Source organism: Euphorbia lathyris, chromosome 1 (genome assembly GCF_963576675.1).
Source record: "Euphorbia lathyris chromosome 1, ddEupLath1.1, whole genome shotgun sequence".
Lineage (NCBI taxonomy): Eukaryota > Viridiplantae > Streptophyta > Magnoliopsida > Malpighiales > Euphorbiaceae > Euphorbia > Euphorbia lathyris.
In genome coordinates, this window is record NC_088910.1 from 136,410,461 (window position 1) to 136,424,989 (window position 14,529).

The 14,529-nt window shown below is 47.0% G+C and overlaps 40 non-coding genes across 40 annotated transcripts; all 40 read left to right on the forward strand.

Annotated features, from left to right (window-relative positions):
- The first annotated feature begins 126 nt into the window (after positions 1-126).
- On the forward strand, positions 127-245 carry LOC136211708 (5S ribosomal RNA). Its single transcript, XR_010678901.1, has one exon. It is a non-coding gene; the product is annotated as a 5S ribosomal RNA (ribosomal RNA).
- Positions 246-503: 258 nt separating this feature from the next.
- On the forward strand, positions 504-622 carry LOC136211483 (5S ribosomal RNA). Its single transcript, XR_010678683.1, has one exon. It is a non-coding gene; the product is annotated as a 5S ribosomal RNA (ribosomal RNA).
- Positions 623-881: 259 nt separating this feature from the next.
- On the forward strand, positions 882-1,000 carry LOC136212985 (5S ribosomal RNA). The gene has a single exon (XR_010680120.1). It is a non-coding gene; the product is annotated as a 5S ribosomal RNA (ribosomal RNA).
- Positions 1,001-1,260: 260 nt separating this feature from the next.
- Positions 1,261-1,379, forward strand: LOC136211484 (5S ribosomal RNA). The gene has a single exon (XR_010678684.1). It is a non-coding gene; the product is annotated as a 5S ribosomal RNA (ribosomal RNA).
- Positions 1,380-1,639: 260 nt separating this feature from the next.
- Positions 1,640-1,758, forward strand: LOC136214389 (5S ribosomal RNA). The gene has a single exon (XR_010681477.1). It is a non-coding gene; the product is annotated as a 5S ribosomal RNA (ribosomal RNA).
- Positions 1,759-2,017: 259 nt separating this feature from the next.
- LOC136214097 (5S ribosomal RNA) lies at positions 2,018-2,136 on the forward strand. The gene has a single exon (XR_010681194.1). It is a non-coding gene; the product is annotated as a 5S ribosomal RNA (ribosomal RNA).
- Positions 2,137-2,396: 260 nt separating this feature from the next.
- On the forward strand, positions 2,397-2,515 carry LOC136213560 (5S ribosomal RNA). Its single transcript, XR_010680664.1, has one exon. It is a non-coding gene; the product is annotated as a 5S ribosomal RNA (ribosomal RNA).
- A 259-nt stretch (positions 2,516-2,774) lies between these two features.
- Positions 2,775-2,893, forward strand: LOC136213390 (5S ribosomal RNA). Its single transcript, XR_010680505.1, has one exon. It is a non-coding gene; the product is annotated as a 5S ribosomal RNA (ribosomal RNA).
- Positions 2,894-3,152: 259 nt separating this feature from the next.
- Positions 3,153-3,271, forward strand: LOC136211485 (5S ribosomal RNA). Its single transcript, XR_010678685.1, has one exon. It is a non-coding gene; the product is annotated as a 5S ribosomal RNA (ribosomal RNA).
- A 259-nt stretch (positions 3,272-3,530) lies between these two features.
- LOC136214850 (5S ribosomal RNA) lies at positions 3,531-3,649 on the forward strand. Its single transcript, XR_010681917.1, has one exon. It is a non-coding gene; the product is annotated as a 5S ribosomal RNA (ribosomal RNA).
- Positions 3,650-3,832: 183 nt separating this feature from the next.
- On the forward strand, positions 3,833-3,951 carry LOC136212230 (5S ribosomal RNA). The gene has a single exon (XR_010679397.1). It is a non-coding gene; the product is annotated as a 5S ribosomal RNA (ribosomal RNA).
- A 258-nt stretch (positions 3,952-4,209) lies between these two features.
- On the forward strand, positions 4,210-4,328 carry LOC136211486 (5S ribosomal RNA). The gene has a single exon (XR_010678686.1). It is a non-coding gene; the product is annotated as a 5S ribosomal RNA (ribosomal RNA).
- Positions 4,329-4,587: 259 nt separating this feature from the next.
- Positions 4,588-4,706, forward strand: LOC136212472 (5S ribosomal RNA). The gene has a single exon (XR_010679627.1). It is a non-coding gene; the product is annotated as a 5S ribosomal RNA (ribosomal RNA).
- Positions 4,707-4,889: 183 nt separating this feature from the next.
- Positions 4,890-5,008, forward strand: LOC136212231 (5S ribosomal RNA). The gene has a single exon (XR_010679398.1). It is a non-coding gene; the product is annotated as a 5S ribosomal RNA (ribosomal RNA).
- Positions 5,009-5,266: 258 nt separating this feature from the next.
- Positions 5,267-5,385, forward strand: LOC136212473 (5S ribosomal RNA). Its single transcript, XR_010679628.1, has one exon. It is a non-coding gene; the product is annotated as a 5S ribosomal RNA (ribosomal RNA).
- Positions 5,386-5,568: 183 nt separating this feature from the next.
- Positions 5,569-5,687, forward strand: LOC136212232 (5S ribosomal RNA). Its single transcript, XR_010679399.1, has one exon. It is a non-coding gene; the product is annotated as a 5S ribosomal RNA (ribosomal RNA).
- A 259-nt stretch (positions 5,688-5,946) lies between these two features.
- On the forward strand, positions 5,947-6,065 carry LOC136211487 (5S ribosomal RNA). Its single transcript, XR_010678687.1, has one exon. It is a non-coding gene; the product is annotated as a 5S ribosomal RNA (ribosomal RNA).
- A 181-nt stretch (positions 6,066-6,246) lies between these two features.
- LOC136212474 (5S ribosomal RNA) lies at positions 6,247-6,365 on the forward strand. Its single transcript, XR_010679629.1, has one exon. It is a non-coding gene; the product is annotated as a 5S ribosomal RNA (ribosomal RNA).
- Positions 6,366-6,548: 183 nt separating this feature from the next.
- LOC136211710 (5S ribosomal RNA) lies at positions 6,549-6,667 on the forward strand. Its single transcript, XR_010678903.1, has one exon. It is a non-coding gene; the product is annotated as a 5S ribosomal RNA (ribosomal RNA).
- Positions 6,668-6,926: 259 nt separating this feature from the next.
- LOC136211488 (5S ribosomal RNA) lies at positions 6,927-7,045 on the forward strand. Its single transcript, XR_010678688.1, has one exon. It is a non-coding gene; the product is annotated as a 5S ribosomal RNA (ribosomal RNA).
- Positions 7,046-7,304: 259 nt separating this feature from the next.
- Positions 7,305-7,423, forward strand: LOC136215145 (5S ribosomal RNA). Its single transcript, XR_010682194.1, has one exon. It is a non-coding gene; the product is annotated as a 5S ribosomal RNA (ribosomal RNA).
- Positions 7,424-7,683: 260 nt separating this feature from the next.
- LOC136213301 (5S ribosomal RNA) lies at positions 7,684-7,802 on the forward strand. Its single transcript, XR_010680420.1, has one exon. It is a non-coding gene; the product is annotated as a 5S ribosomal RNA (ribosomal RNA).
- Positions 7,803-8,062: 260 nt separating this feature from the next.
- Positions 8,063-8,181, forward strand: LOC136214390 (5S ribosomal RNA). The gene has a single exon (XR_010681478.1). It is a non-coding gene; the product is annotated as a 5S ribosomal RNA (ribosomal RNA).
- Positions 8,182-8,441: 260 nt separating this feature from the next.
- On the forward strand, positions 8,442-8,560 carry LOC136212953 (5S ribosomal RNA). The gene has a single exon (XR_010680090.1). It is a non-coding gene; the product is annotated as a 5S ribosomal RNA (ribosomal RNA).
- Positions 8,561-8,818: 258 nt separating this feature from the next.
- On the forward strand, positions 8,819-8,937 carry LOC136212475 (5S ribosomal RNA). The gene has a single exon (XR_010679630.1). It is a non-coding gene; the product is annotated as a 5S ribosomal RNA (ribosomal RNA).
- A 183-nt stretch (positions 8,938-9,120) lies between these two features.
- Positions 9,121-9,239, forward strand: LOC136211711 (5S ribosomal RNA). Its single transcript, XR_010678904.1, has one exon. It is a non-coding gene; the product is annotated as a 5S ribosomal RNA (ribosomal RNA).
- A 259-nt stretch (positions 9,240-9,498) lies between these two features.
- Positions 9,499-9,617, forward strand: LOC136211489 (5S ribosomal RNA). Its single transcript, XR_010678689.1, has one exon. It is a non-coding gene; the product is annotated as a 5S ribosomal RNA (ribosomal RNA).
- Positions 9,618-9,876: 259 nt separating this feature from the next.
- Positions 9,877-9,995, forward strand: LOC136211490 (5S ribosomal RNA). The gene has a single exon (XR_010678690.1). It is a non-coding gene; the product is annotated as a 5S ribosomal RNA (ribosomal RNA).
- Positions 9,996-10,255: 260 nt separating this feature from the next.
- On the forward strand, positions 10,256-10,374 carry LOC136214391 (5S ribosomal RNA). The gene has a single exon (XR_010681479.1). It is a non-coding gene; the product is annotated as a 5S ribosomal RNA (ribosomal RNA).
- Positions 10,375-10,634: 260 nt separating this feature from the next.
- On the forward strand, positions 10,635-10,753 carry LOC136211491 (5S ribosomal RNA). Its single transcript, XR_010678691.1, has one exon. It is a non-coding gene; the product is annotated as a 5S ribosomal RNA (ribosomal RNA).
- Positions 10,754-11,013: 260 nt separating this feature from the next.
- LOC136212476 (5S ribosomal RNA) lies at positions 11,014-11,132 on the forward strand. Its single transcript, XR_010679631.1, has one exon. It is a non-coding gene; the product is annotated as a 5S ribosomal RNA (ribosomal RNA).
- A 183-nt stretch (positions 11,133-11,315) lies between these two features.
- On the forward strand, positions 11,316-11,434 carry LOC136212234 (5S ribosomal RNA). Its single transcript, XR_010679401.1, has one exon. It is a non-coding gene; the product is annotated as a 5S ribosomal RNA (ribosomal RNA).
- A 258-nt stretch (positions 11,435-11,692) lies between these two features.
- On the forward strand, positions 11,693-11,811 carry LOC136214592 (5S ribosomal RNA). Its single transcript, XR_010681672.1, has one exon. It is a non-coding gene; the product is annotated as a 5S ribosomal RNA (ribosomal RNA).
- A 183-nt stretch (positions 11,812-11,994) lies between these two features.
- LOC136211943 (5S ribosomal RNA) lies at positions 11,995-12,113 on the forward strand. The gene has a single exon (XR_010679125.1). It is a non-coding gene; the product is annotated as a 5S ribosomal RNA (ribosomal RNA).
- A 260-nt stretch (positions 12,114-12,373) lies between these two features.
- On the forward strand, positions 12,374-12,492 carry LOC136214539 (5S ribosomal RNA). Its single transcript, XR_010681621.1, has one exon. It is a non-coding gene; the product is annotated as a 5S ribosomal RNA (ribosomal RNA).
- Positions 12,493-12,752: 260 nt separating this feature from the next.
- LOC136214541 (5S ribosomal RNA) lies at positions 12,753-12,871 on the forward strand. Its single transcript, XR_010681622.1, has one exon. It is a non-coding gene; the product is annotated as a 5S ribosomal RNA (ribosomal RNA).
- Positions 12,872-13,131: 260 nt separating this feature from the next.
- Positions 13,132-13,250, forward strand: LOC136214608 (5S ribosomal RNA). Its single transcript, XR_010681689.1, has one exon. It is a non-coding gene; the product is annotated as a 5S ribosomal RNA (ribosomal RNA).
- A 259-nt stretch (positions 13,251-13,509) lies between these two features.
- On the forward strand, positions 13,510-13,628 carry LOC136211492 (5S ribosomal RNA). The gene has a single exon (XR_010678692.1). It is a non-coding gene; the product is annotated as a 5S ribosomal RNA (ribosomal RNA).
- A 259-nt stretch (positions 13,629-13,887) lies between these two features.
- LOC136213734 (5S ribosomal RNA) lies at positions 13,888-14,006 on the forward strand. The gene has a single exon (XR_010680839.1). It is a non-coding gene; the product is annotated as a 5S ribosomal RNA (ribosomal RNA).
- Positions 14,007-14,189: 183 nt separating this feature from the next.
- Positions 14,190-14,308, forward strand: LOC136211989 (5S ribosomal RNA). The gene has a single exon (XR_010679169.1). It is a non-coding gene; the product is annotated as a 5S ribosomal RNA (ribosomal RNA).
- The last annotated feature ends 221 nt before the right edge of the window (positions 14,309-14,529 follow it).

The following is a 14,529-nucleotide window of genomic DNA, read 5'->3' on the forward strand; positions in this document are numbered from 1 at the left end:
TGCACGTTTACGAGGCGGGGGTCAGTGTTTGGGGTCCGGGGGCTTGTGCATGCACGTGAAGGATGAGCATACGGGAGAAAGGGGCGCCTAGTATGGAATATATGCTTAGTTTTTGCATGGGATGACGGGTGCGATCATACCAGCACTAATGCACCGGATCCCATCAGAACTCCGAAGTCAAGCGTGCTTGGGCGAGAGTAGTACTAAGATGGGTGACCTCTTGGGAAGTCCTCGTGTTGCACCCCCAAACTTTTTTGCAACGTGCATTTTTTAATTATTTAATTTTTTTTCACCATGGCGTGCACGTTTTCGAGGCGGGCCCAAACTTTTTTGCAACGTGCATTTTTTAATTATTTAATTTTTTTTTCACCATGGCGTGCACGTTTTCGAGGCGGGGGTCAGTGTTTGGGGTCCGGGGGCTTGTGCATGCACGTGAAGGATGAGCATACGGGAGAAAGGGGCGCCCAGTATGGAATATATGCTTAGTTTTTGCATGGGATGACGGGTGCGATCATACCAGCACTAATGCACCGGATCCCATCAGAACTCCGAAGTTAAACGTGCTTGGGCGAGAGTAGTACTAAGATGGGTGACCTCTTGGGAAGTCCTCGTGTTGCACCCCCAAACTTTTTTGCAACGTGCATTTTTTAATTATTTAATTTTTTTTCACCATGGCGTGCACGTTTTCGAGGCGGGCCCAAACTTTTTTGCAACATGCATTTTTTAATTATTTAATTTTTTTTTTCACCATGGCGTGCACGTTTTCGAGGCGGGGGTCAGTGTTTGGGGTCCGGGGGCTTGTGCATGCACGTGAAGGATGAGCATACGGGAGAAAGGGGCGCCCAGTATGGAATATATGCTTAGTTTTTGCATGGGATGACAGGTGCAATCATACCAGCACTAATGCACCGGATCCCATCAGAACTCCGAAGTTAAACGTGCTTGGGCGAGAGTAGTACTAAGATGGGTGACCTCTTGGGAAGTCCTCGTGTTGCACCCCCAAACTTTTTTGCAACGTGCATTTTTTAATTATTTAATTTTTTTTTCACCATGGCGTGCACGTTTTCGAGGCGGGCCCAAACTTTTTTGCAACGTGCATTTTTTAATTATTTAATTTTTTTTTTCACCATGGCGTGCACGTTTTCGAGGCGGGGGTCAGTGTTTGGGGTCCGGGGGCTTGTGCATGCACGTGAAGGATGAGCATACGGGAGAAAGGGGCGCCCAGTATGGAATATATGCTTAGTTTTTGCATGGGATGACGGGTGCGATCATACCAGCACTAATGCACCGGATCCCATCAGAACTCCGAAGTTAAACGTGCTTGGGCGAGAGTAGTACTAAGATGGGTGACCTCTTGGGAAGTCCTCGTGTTGCACCCCCAAACTTTTTTGCAACGTGCATTTTTTAATTATTTAATTTTTTTTTCACCATGGCGTGCACGTTTTCGAGGCGGGCCCAAACTTTTTTGCAACGTGCATTTTTTAATTATTTAATTTTTTTTTTCACCATGGCGTGCACGTTTTCGAGGCGGGGGTCAGTGTTTGGGGTCCGGGGGCTTGTGCATGCACGTGAAGGATGAGCATACGGGAGAAAGGGGCGCCCAGTATGGAATATATGCTTAGTTTTTGCATGGGATGACGGGTGCGATCATACCAGCACTAATGCACCGGATCCCATCAGAACTCCAAAGTTAAACGTGCTTGGGCGAGAGTAGTACTAAGATGGGTGACCTCTTGGGAAGTCCTCGTGCTGCACCCCCAAACTTTTTTGCAACGTGCATTTTTTAATTATTTAATTTTTTTTTCACCATGGCGTGCACGTTTTCGAGGCGGGCCCAAACTTTTTTGCAACGTGCATTTTTTAATTATTTAATTTTTTTTTCACCATGGCGTGCACGTTTTCGAGGCGGGGGTCGGTGTTTGGGGTCCGGGGGCTTGTGCATGCACGTGAAGGATGAGCATACGAGAGAAAGGGGCGCCCAGTATGGAATATATGCTTAGTTTTTGCATGGGATGACGGGTGCGATCATACCAGCACTAATGCACCGGATCCCATCAGAACTCCGAAGTTAAACGTGCTTGGGCGAGAGTAGTACTAAGATGGGTGACCTCTTAGGAAGTCCTCGTGTTGCAACCCCAAACTTTTTTGCAACGTGCATTTTTTAATTATTTAATTTTTTTTTCACCATGGCGTGCACGTTTTCGAGGCGGGCACAAACTTTTTTGCAACGTGTATTTTTTAATTATTTAATTTTTTTTTTCACCATGGCGTGCACGTTTTCGAGGCGGGGGTCTGTGTTTGGGGTCCGGGGGCTTATGCATGCACGTGAAGGATGAGCATACGGGAGAAAGGGGCGCCCAGTATGGAATATATGCTTAGTTTTTGCATGGGATGACGGGTGCGATCATACCAGCACTAATGCACCGGATCCCATCAGAACTCCGAAGCTAAACGTGCTTGGGCGAGAGTAGTACTAAGATGGGTGACCTCTTGGGAAGTCCTCGTGTTGCCCCCCCAAACTTTTTTGCAACGTGGATTTTTTAATTATTTAATTTTTTTTTCACCATGGCGTGCACGTTTTCGAGGCGGGCCCAAACTTTTTTGCAACGTGCATTTTTTAATTATTTAATTTTTTTTTCACCATGGCGTGCACGTTTTCGAGGCGAGGGTCAGTGTTTGGGGTCTGGGGGCTTGTGCATGCACGTGAAGGATGAGCATATGGGAGAAAGGGGCGCCCAGTATGGAATATATGCTTAGTTTTTGCATGGGATGACGGGTGCGATCATACCAGCACTAATGCACCGGATCCCATCAGAACTCCGAAGTTAAACATGCTTGGGCGAGAGTAGTACTAAGATGGGTGACCTCTTGGGAAGTCCTCGTGTTGCACCCCCAAACTTTTTTGCAACGTGCATTTTTTAATTATTTAATTTTTTTTTACCATGGCGTGCACGTTTTCGAGGCGGGCCCAAACTTTTTTGCAACGTGCATTTTTTAATTATTTAATTTTTTTTTTCACAATGGCGTGCACGTTTTCGAGGCGGGGGTCAGTGTTTGGGGTCCGGGGGCTTGTGCATGCACGTGAAGGATGAGCATACGGGAGAAAGGGGCGCCCAGTAAGGAATATATGCTTAGTTTTTGCATGGGATGACGGGTGCGATCATACCAGCACTAATGCACCGGATCCCATCAGAACTCCGAAGTTAAACGTGCTTGGGCGAGAGTAGTACTAAGATGGGTGACCTCTTGGGAAGTCCTCGTGTTGCACCCCCAAACTTTTTTGCAACGTGCATTTTTTAATTATTTAATTTTTTTTTCACCATGGCGTGCGAGTTTTCGAGGCGGGCCCAAACTTTTTTGCAACGTGCATTTTTTAATTATTTAATTTTTTTTTCACCATGGCGTGCACGTTTTCGAGGCGGGGGTCGGTGTTTGGGGTCCGGGGGCTTGTGCATGCACGTGAAGGATGAGCATACGAGAGAAAGGGGCGCCCAGTATGGAATATATGCTTAGTTTTTGCATGGGATGACGGGTGCGATCATACCAGCACTAATGCACCGGATCCCATCAGAACTCCGAAGTTAAACGTGTTTGGGCGAGAGTAGTACTAAGATGGGTGACCTCTTGGGAAGTCCTCATGTTGCACCCCCAAAATTTTTTGCAACGTGCATTTTTTAATTATTTAATTTTTTTTTTCACCATGGCGTGCACGTTTTCGAGGCGGGGGTCAGTGTTTGGGGTCCGGGGGCTTGTGCATGCACGTGAAGGATGAGCATACGGGAGAAAGGGGCGCCCAGTATGGAATATATGCTTAGTTTTTGCATGGGATGACGGGTGCGATCATACCAGCACTAATGCACCGGATCCCATCAGAACTCCGAAGTCAAACGTGCTTGGGCGAGAGTAGTACTAAGATGGGTGACCTCTTGGGAAGTCCTCGTGTTGCACCCCCAAACTTTTTTGCAACGTGCATTTTTTAATTATTTAATTTTTTTTTCACCATGGCGTGCACGTTTTCGTGGCGGGCCAAACTTTTTTGCAACGTGCATTTTTTAATTATTTAATTTTTTTTTCACCATGGCGTGCACGTTTTCGAGGCGGGGGTCAGTGTTTGGGGTCCGGGGGCTTGTGCATGCACGTGAAGGATGAGCATACGGGAGAAAGGGGCGCCCAGTATGGAATATATGCTTAGTTTTTGCATGGTATGACGGGTGCGATCATACCAGCACTAATGCACCGGATCCCATCAGAACTCCGAAGTTAAACGTGCTTGGGCGAGAGTAGTACTAAGATGGGTGACCTCTTGGGAAGTCCTCGTGTTGCACCCCCAAACTTTTTTGCAACGTGCATTTTTTAATTATTTAATTTTTTTTTCACCATGGCGTGCGAGTTTTCGAGGCGGGCCCAAACTTTTTTGCAACGTGCATTTTTTAATTATTTAATTTTTTTTTCACCATGGCGTGCACGTTTTCGAGGCGGGGGTCGGTGTTTGGGGTCCGGGGGCTTGTGCATGCACGTGAAGGATGAGCATACGAGAGAAAGGGGCCCCCAGTATGGAATATATGCTTAGTTTTTGCATGGGATGACGGGTGCGATCATACCAGCACTAATGCACCGGATCCCATCAGAACTCCGAAGTTAAACGTGTTTGGGCGAGAGTAGTACTAAGATGGGTGACCTCTTGGGAAGTCCTCGTGTTGCACCCCCAAAATTTTTTGCAACGTGCATTTTTTAATTATTTAATTTTTTTTTTCACCATGGCGTGCACGTTTTCGAGGCGGGGGTCAGTGTTTGGGGTCCGGGGGCTTGTGCATGCACGTGAAGGATGAGCATACGGGAGAAAGGGGCGCCCAGTATGGAATATATGCTTAGTTTTTGCATGGGATGACGGGTGCGATCATACCAGCACTAATGCACCGGATCCCATCAGAACTCCGAAGTCAAACGTGCTTGGGCGAGAGTAGTACTAAGATGGGTGACCTCTTGGGAAGTCCTCGTGTTGCACCCCCAAACTTTTTTGCAACGTGCATTTTTTAATTATTTAATTTTTTTTTCACCATGGCGTGCACGTTTTCGTGGCGGGCCAAACTTTTTTGCAACGTGCATTTTTTAATTATTTAATTTTTTTTTCACCATGGCGTGCACGTTTTCGAGGCGGGGGTCAGTGTTTGGGGTCCGGGGGCTTGTGCATGCACGTGAAGGATGAGCATACGGGAGAAAGGGGCGCCCAGTATGGAATATATGCTTAGTTTTTGCATGGGATGACGGGTGCGATCATACCAGCACTAATGCACCGGATCCCATCAGAACTCCGAAGTTAAACGTGTTTGGGCGAGAGTAGTACTAAGATGGGTGACCTCTTGGGAAGTCCTCGTGTTGCACCCCCAAACTTTTTTGCAACGTGCATTTTTTAATTATTTAATTTTTTTTTTCACCATGGCGTGCACGTTTACGAGGCGGGGGTCAGTGTTTGGGGTCCGGGGGCTTGTGCATGCACGTGAAGGATGAGCATACGGGAGAAAGGGGCGCCTAGTATGGAATATATGCTTAGTTTTTGCATGGGATGATGGGTGCGATCATACCAGCACTAATGCACCGGATCCCATCAGAACTCCGAAGTCAAACGTGCTTGGGCGAGAGTAGTACTAAGATGGGTGACCTCTTGGGAAGTCCTCGTGTTGCACCCCCAAACTTTTTTGCAACGTGCATTTTTTAATTATTTAATTTTTTTTCACCATGGCGTGCACGTTTTCGAGGCGGGCCCAAACTTTTTTGCAACGTGCATTTTTTAATTATTTAATTTTTTTTTTCACCATGGCGTGCACGTTTTCGAGGCGGGGGTCAGTGTTTGGGGTCCGGGGGCTTGTGCATGCACGTGAAGGATGAGCATACGGGAGAAAGGGGCGCCCAGTATGGAATATATGCTTAGTTTTTGCATGGGATGACGGGTGCGATCATACCAGCACTAATGCACCGGATCCCATCAGAACTCCGAAGTTAAACGTGCTTGGGCGAGAGTAGTACTAAGATGGGTGACCTCTTGGGAAGTCCTCGTGTTGCACCCCCAAACTTTTTTGCAACGTGCATTTTTTAATTATTTAATTTTTTTTCACCATGGCGTGCACGTTTTCGAGGCGGGGGTCAGTGTTTGGGGTCCGGGGGCTTGTGCATGCACGTGAAGGATGAGCATACGGGAGAAAGGGGCGCCCAGTATGGAATATATGCTTAGTTTTTGCATGGGATGACGGGTGCGATCATACCAGCACTAATGCACCGGATCCCATCAGAACTCCGAAGTTAAACGTGTTTGGGCGAGAGTAGTACTAAGATGGGTGACCTCTTGGGAAGTCCTCGTGTTGCACCCCCAAACTTTTTTGCAACGTGTATTTTTTAATTATTTAATTTTTTTTTTCACCATGGCGTGCACGTTTACGAGGCGGGGGTCAGTGTTTGGGGTCCGGGGGCTTGTGCATGCACGTGAAGGATGAGCATACGGGAGAAAGGGGCGCCTAGTATGGAATATATGCTTAGTTTTTGCATGGGATGACGGGTGCGATCATACCAGCACTAATGCACCGGATCCCATCAGAACTCCGAAGTCAAGCGTGCTTGGGCGAGAGTAGTACTAAGATGGGTGACCTCTTGGGAAGTCCTCGTGTTGCACCCCCAAACTTTTTTGCAACGTGCATTTTTTAATTATTTAATTTTTTTTCACCATGGCGTGCACGTTTTCGAGGCGGGCCCAAACTTTTTTGCAACGTGCATTTTTTAATTATTTAATTTTTTTTTTCACCATGGCGTGCACGTTTTCGAGGCGGGGGTCAGTGTTTGGGGTCCGGGGGCTTGTGCATGCACGTGAAGGATGAGCATACGGGAGAAAGGGGCGCCCAGTATGGAATATATGCTTAGTTTTTGCATGGGATGACGGGTGCGATCATACCAGCACTAATGCACCGGATCCCATCAGAACTCCGAAGTTAAACGTGCTTGGGCGAGAGTAGTACTAAGATGGGTGACCTCTTGGGAAGTCCTCGTGTTGCACCCCCAAACTTTTTTGCAACGTGCATTTTTTAATTATTTAATTTTTTTTCACCATGGCGTGCACGTTTTCGAGGCGGGCCCAAACTTTTTTGCAACATGCATTTTTTAATTATTTAATTTTTTTTTTCACCATGGCGTGCACGTTTTCGAGGCGGGGGTCAGTGTTTGGGGTCCGGGGGCTTGTGCATGCACGTGAAGGATGAGCATACGGGAGAAAGGGGCGCCCAGTATGGAATATATGCTTAGTTTTTGCATGGGATGACAGGTGCAATCATACCACCACTAATGCACCGGATCCCATCAGAACTCCGAAGTTAAACGTGCTTGGGCGAGAGTAGTACTAAGATGGGTGACCTCTTGGGAAGTCCTCGTGTTGCACCCCCAAACTTTTTTGCAACGTGCATTTTTTAATTATTTAATTTTTTTTTCACCATGGCGTGCACGTTTTCGAGGCGGGCCCAAACTTTTTTGCAACGTGCATTTTTTAATTATTTAATTTTTTTTTTCACCATGGCGTGCACGTTTTCGAGGCGGGGGTCAGTGTTTGGGGTCCGGGGGCTTGTGTATGCACGTGAAGGATGAGCATACGGGAGAAAGGGGCGCCCAGTATGGAATATATGCTTAGTTTTTGCATGGGATGACGGGTGCGATCATACCAGCACTAATGCACCGGATCCCATCAGAACTTCGAAGTTAAACGTGCTTGGGCGAGAGTAGTACTAAGATGGGTGACCTCTTGGGAAGTCCTCGTGTTGCACCCCCAAACTTTTTTGCAACGTGCATTTTTTAATTATTTAATTTTTTTTTCACCATGGCGTGCACGTTTTCGAGGCGGGCCCAAACTTTTTTGCAACGTGCATTTTTTAATTATTTAATTTTTTTTTTCACCATGGCGTGCACGTTTTCGAGGCGGGGGTCAGTGTTTGGGGTCCGGGGGCTTGTGCATGCACGTGAAGGATGAGCATACGGGAGAAAGGGGCGCCCAGTATGGAATATATGCTTAGTTTTTGCATGGGATGACGGGTGCGATCATACCAGCACTAATGCACCGGATCCCATCAGAACTCCAAAGTTAAACGTGCTTGGGCGAGAGTAGTACTAAGATGGGTGACCTCTTGGGAAGTCCTCGTGCTGCACCCCCAAACTTTTTTGCAACGTGCATTTTTTAATTATTTAATTTTTTTTTCACCATGGCGTGCACGTTTTCGAGGCGGGCCCAAACTTTTTTGCAACGTGCATTTTTTAATTATTTAATTTTTTTTTTCACCATGGCGTGCACGTTTTCGAGGCGGGGGTCAGTGTTTGGGGTCCGGGGGCTTGTGCATGCACGTGAAGGATGAGCATACGGGAGAAAGGGGCGCCCAGTATGGAATATATGCTTAGTTTTTGCATGGGATGACGGGTGCGATCATACCAGCACTAATGCACCGGATCCCATCAGAACTCCGAAGATAAACGTGCTTGGGCGAGAGTAGTACTAAGATGGGTGACCTCTTGGGAAGTCCTCGTGTTGCACCCCCAAACTTTTTTGCAACGTGCATATTTTAATTATTTAATTTTTTTTCACCATGGCGTGCACGTTTTCGAGGCGGGCCCAAACTTTTTTGCAACGTGCATTTTTTAATTATTTAATTTTTTTTTCACCATGACGTGCACGTTTTCGAGGCGGGGGTCAGTGTTTGGGGTCCGGGGGCTTGTGCATGCACGTGAAGGATGAGCATACGGGAGAAAGGGGCGCCCAGTATGGAATATATGCTTAGTTTTTGCATGGGATGACGGGTGCGATCATACCAGCACTAATGCACCGGATCCCATCAGAACTCCGAAGTTAAACGTGTTTGGGCGAGAGTAGTACTAAGATGGGTGACCTCTTGGGAAGTCCTCGTGTTGCACCCCCAAACTTTTTTGCAACGTGTATTTTTTAATTATTTAATTTTTTTTTTCACCATGGCGTGCACGTTTACGAGGCGGGGGTCAGTGTTTGGGGTCCGGGGGCTTGTGCATGCACGTGAAGGATGAGCATACGGGAGAAAGGGGCGCCTAGTATGGAATATATGCTTAGTTTTTGCATGGGATGACGGGTGCGATCATACCAGCACTAATGCACCGGATCCCATCAGAACTCCGAAGTCAAGCGTGCTTGGGCGAGAGTAGTACTAAGATGGGTGACCTCTTGGGAAGTCCTCGTGTTGCACCCCCAAACTTTTTTGCAACGTGCATTTTTTAATTATTTAATTTTTTTTCACCATGGCGTGCACGTTTTCGAGGCGGGCCCAAACTTTTTTGCAACGTGCATTTTTTAATTATTTAATTTTTTTTTTCACCATGGCGTGCACGTTTTCGAGGCGGGGGTCAGTGTTTGGGGTCCGGGGGCTTGTGCATGCACGTGAAGGATGAGCATACGGGAGAAAGGGGCGCCCAGTATGGAATATATGCTTAGTTTTTGCATGGGATGACGGGTGCGATCATACCAGCACTAATGCACCGGATCCCATCAGAACTCCGAAGTTAAACGTGCTTGGGCGAGAGTAGTACTAAGATGGGTGACCTCTTGGGAAGTCCTCGTGTTGCACCCCCAAACTTTTTTGCAACGTGCATTTTTTAATTATTTAATTTTTTTTCACCATGGCGTGCACGTTTTCGAGGCGGGCCCAAACTTTTTTGCAACATGCATTTTTTAATTATTTAATTTTTTTTTTCACCATGGCGTGCACGTTTTCGAGGCGGGGGTCAGTGTTTGGGGTCCGGGGGCTTGTGCATGCACGTGAAGGATGAGCATACGGGAGAAAGGGGCGCCCAGTATGGAATATATGCTTAGTTTTTGCATGGGATGACGGGTGCGATCATACCAGCACTAATGCACCGGATCCCATCAGAACTCCGAAGTTAAACGTGCTTGGGCGAGAGTAGTACTAAGATGGGTGACCTCTTGGGAAGTCCTCGTGTTGCACCCCCAAACTTTTTTGCAACGTGCATTTTTTAATTATTTAATTTTTTTTTCACCATGGCGTGCACGTTTTCGAGGCGGGCCCAAACTTTTTTGCAACGTGCATTTTTTAATTATTTAATTTTTTTTTTCACCATGGCGTGCACGTTTTCGAGGCGGGGGTCAGTGTTTGGGGTCCGGGGGCTTGTGCATGCACGTGAAGGATGAGCATACGGGAGAAAGGGGCGCCCAGTATGGAATATATGCTTAGTTTTTGCATGGGATGACGGGTGCGATCATACCAGCACTAATGCACCGGATCCCATCAGAACTCCAAAGTTAAACGTGCTTGGGCGAGAGTAGTACTAAGATGGGTGACCTCTTGGGAAGTCCTCGTGCTGCACCCCCAAACTTTTTTGCAACGTGCATTTTTTAATTATTTAATTTTTTTTTCACCATGGCGTGCACGTTTTCGAGGCGGGCCCAAACTTTTTTGCAACGTGCATTTTTTAATTATTTAATTTTTTTTTTCACCATGGCGTGCACGTTTTCGAGGCGGGGGTCAGTGTTTGGGGTCCGAGGGCTTGTGCATGCACGTGAAGGATGAGCATACGGGAGAAAGGGGCGCCCAGTATGGAATATATGCTTAGTTTTTGCATGGGATGACGGGTGCGATCATACCAGCACTAATGCACCGGATCCCATCAGAACTCCGAAGTTAAACGTGCTTGGGCGAGAGTAGTACTAAGATGGGTGACCTCTTGGGAAGTCCTCGTGTTGCACCCCCAAACTTTTTTGCAACGTGCATTTTTTAATTATTTAATTTTTTTTTCACCATGGCGTGCACGTTTTCGAGGCGGGCCCAAACTTTTTTGCAACGTGCATTTTTTAATTATTTAATTTTTTTTTTCACCATGGCGTGCACGTTTTCGAGGCGGGGGTCAGTGTTTGGGGTCCGGGGGCTTGTGCATGCACGTGAAGGATGAGCATACGAGAGAAAGGGGCCCCCAGTATGGAATATATGCTTAGTTTTTGCATGGGATGACGGGTGCGATCATACCAGCACTAATGCACCGGATCCCATCAGAACTCCGAAGTTAAACGTGTTTGGGCGAGAGTAGTACTAAGATGGGTGACCTCTTGGGAAGTCCTCGTGTTGCACCCCCAAAATTTTTTGCAACGTGCATTTTTTAATTATTTAATTTTTTTTTTCACCATGGCGTGCACGTTTTCGAGGCGGGGGTCAGTGTTTGGGGTCCGGGGGCTTGTGCATGCACGTGAAGGATGAGCATACGGGAGAAAGGGGCGCCCAGTATGGAATATATGCTTAGTTTTTGCATGGGATGACGGGTGCGATCATACCAGCACTAATGCACCGGATCCCATCAGAACTCCGAAGTCAAACGTGCTTGGGCGAGAGTAGTACTAAGATGGGTGACCTCTTGGGAAGTCCTCGTGTTGCACCCCCAAACTTTTTTGCAACGTGCATTTTTTAATTATTTAATTTTTTTTTCACCATGGCGTGCACGTTTTCGTGGCGGGCCAAACTTTTTTGCAACGTGCATTTTTTAATTATTTAATTTTTTTTTCACCATGGCGTGCACGTTTTCGAGGCGGGGGTCAGTGTTTGGGGTCCGGGGGCTTGTGCATGCACGTGAAGGATGAGCATACGAGAGAAAGGGGCCCCCAGTATGGAATATATGCTTAGTTTTTGCATGGGATGACGGGTGCGATCATACCAGCACTAATGCACCGGATCCCATCAGAACTCCGAAGTTAAACATGTTTGGGCGAGAGTAGTACTAAGATGGGTGACCTCTTGGGAAGTCCTCGTGTTGCACCCCCAAAATTTTTTGCAACGTGCATTTTTTAATTATTTAATTTTTTTTTTCACCAATGCGTGCACGTTTTCGAGGCGGGGGTCAGTGTTTGGGGTCCGGGGGCTTGTGCATGCACGTGAAGGATGAGCATACGGGAGAAAGGGGCGCCCAGTATGGAATATATGCTTAGTTTTTGCATGGGATGACGGGTGCGATCATACCAGCACTAATGCACCGGATCCCATCAGATCTCCGAAGTTAAACGTGCTTGGGCGAGAGTAGTACTAAGATGGGTGACCTCTTGGGAAGTCCTCGTGTTGCACCCCCAAACTTTTTTGCAACGTGCATTTTTTAATTATTTAATTTTTTTTTCACCATGGCGTGCACGTTTTCGTGGCGGGCCCAAACTTTTTTGCAACGTGCATTTTTTAATTATTTAATTTTTTTTTTCACCATGGCGTGCACGTTTTCGAGGCGGGGGTCAGTGTTTGGGGTCCGGGGGCTTATGCATGCACGTGAAGGATGAGCATACGGGAGAAAGGGGCGCCCAGTATGGAATATATGCTTAGTTTTTGCATGGGATGACGGGGGCGATCATACCAGCACTAATGCACCGGATCCCATCAGAACTCCGAAGATAAACGTGCTTGGGCGAGAGTAGTACTAAGATGGGTGACCTCTTGGGAAGTCCTCGTGTTGCACCCCCAAACTTTTTTGCAACGTGCATTTTTTAATTATTTAATTTTTTTTTCACCATGGCGTGCACGTTTTCGAGGCGGGCCCAAACTTTTTTGCAACGTGCATTTTTTAATTATTTAATTTTTTTTTTCACCATGGCGTGCACGTTTTCGAGGCGGGGTTCAGTGTTTGGGGTCCGGGGGCTTGTGCATGCACGTGAAGGATGAGCATACGGGAGAAAGGGGCGCCCAGTATGGAATATATGCTTAGTTTTTGCATGGGATGACGGGGGCGATCATACCAGCACTAATGCACCGGATCCCATCAGAACTCCGAAGATAAACGTGCTTGGGCGAGAGTAGTACTAAGATGGGTGACCTCTTGGGAAGTCCTCGTGTTGCACCCCCAAACTTTTTTGCAACGTGCATTTTTTAATTATTTAATTTTTTTTTCACCATGGCGTGCACGTTTTCGAGGCGGGCCCAAACTTTTTTGCAACGTGCATTTTTTAATTATTTAATTTTTTTTTTCACCATGGCGTGCACGTTTTCGAGGCGGGGGTCAGTGTTTGGGGTCCGGGGGCTTATGCATGCACGTGAAGGATGAGCATACGGGAGAAAGGGGCGCCCAGTATGGAATATATGCTTAGTTTTTGCATGGGATGACGGGTGCGATCATACCAGCACTAATGCACCGGATCCCATCAGAACTCCGAAGGTAAACGTGCTTGGGCGAGAGTAGTACTAAGATGGGTGACCTCTTGGGAAGTCCTCGTGTTGCCCCCCCAAACTTTTTTGCAACGTGCATTTTTTAATTATTTAATTTTTTTTCACCATGGCGTGCACGTTTTCGAGGCGGGCCCAAACTTTTTTGCAACGTGCATTTTTTAATTATTTAATTTTTTTTTTCACCATGGCGTGCACGTTTTCGAGGCGGGGGTCAGTGTTTGGGGTCCGGGGGCTTGTGCATGCACGTGAAGGATGAGCATACGGGAGAAAGGGGCGCCCAGTATGGAATATATGCTTAGTTTTTGCATGGGATGACGGGTGCGATCATACCAGCACTAATGCACCGGATCCCATCAGAACTCCGAAGTTAAACGTGCTTGGGCGAGAGTAGTACTAAGATGGGTGACCTCTTGGGAAGTCCTCGTGTTGCACCCCCAAACTTTTTTGCAACGTGCATTTTTTAATTATTTAATTTTTTTTTCACCATGGCGTGCGAGTTTTCGAGGCGGGCCCAAACTTTTTTGCAACGTTCATTTTTTAATTATTTAATTTTTTTTTCACCATGGCGTGCACGTTTTCGAGGCGGGGGTCAGTGTTTGGGGTCCGGGGGCTTGTGCATGCACGTGAAGGATGAGCATACGAGAGAAAGGGGCGCCCAGTATGGAATATATGCTTAGTTTTTGCATGAGATGACGGGTGCGATCATACCAGCACTAATGCACCGGATCCCATCAGAACTCCGAAGTTAAACGTGTTTGGGCGAGACTAGTACTAAGATGGGTGACCTCTTGGGAAGTCCTCGTGTTGCACCCCCAAACTTTTTTGCAACGTGCATTTTTTAATTATTTAATTTTTTTTTTCACCATGGCGTGCACGTTTACGAGGCGGGGGTCAGTGTTTGGGGTCCGGGGGCTTGTGCATGCACGTGAAGGATGAGCATACGGGAGAAAGGGGCGCCCAGTATGGAATATATGCTTAGTTTTTGCATGGGATGACGGGTGCGATCATACCAGCACTAATGCACCGGATCCCATCAGAACTCCGAAGTTAAACGTGCTTGGGCGAGAGTAGTACTAAGATGGGTGACCTCTTGGGAAGTACTCGTGTTGCACCCCCAAACTTTTTTGCAACGTGCATTTTTTAATTATTTAATTTTTTTTTCACCATGGCGTGCACGTTTTCGAGGCGGGCCCAAACTTTTTTGCAACGTGCATTTTTTAATTATTTAATTTTTTTTTTCACCATGGCGTGCACGTTTTCGAGGCGGGGCTCAGTGTTTGGGGTCCGGGGGCTTGTGCATGCACGTGAAGGATGAGCATACGGGAGAAAGGGGCGC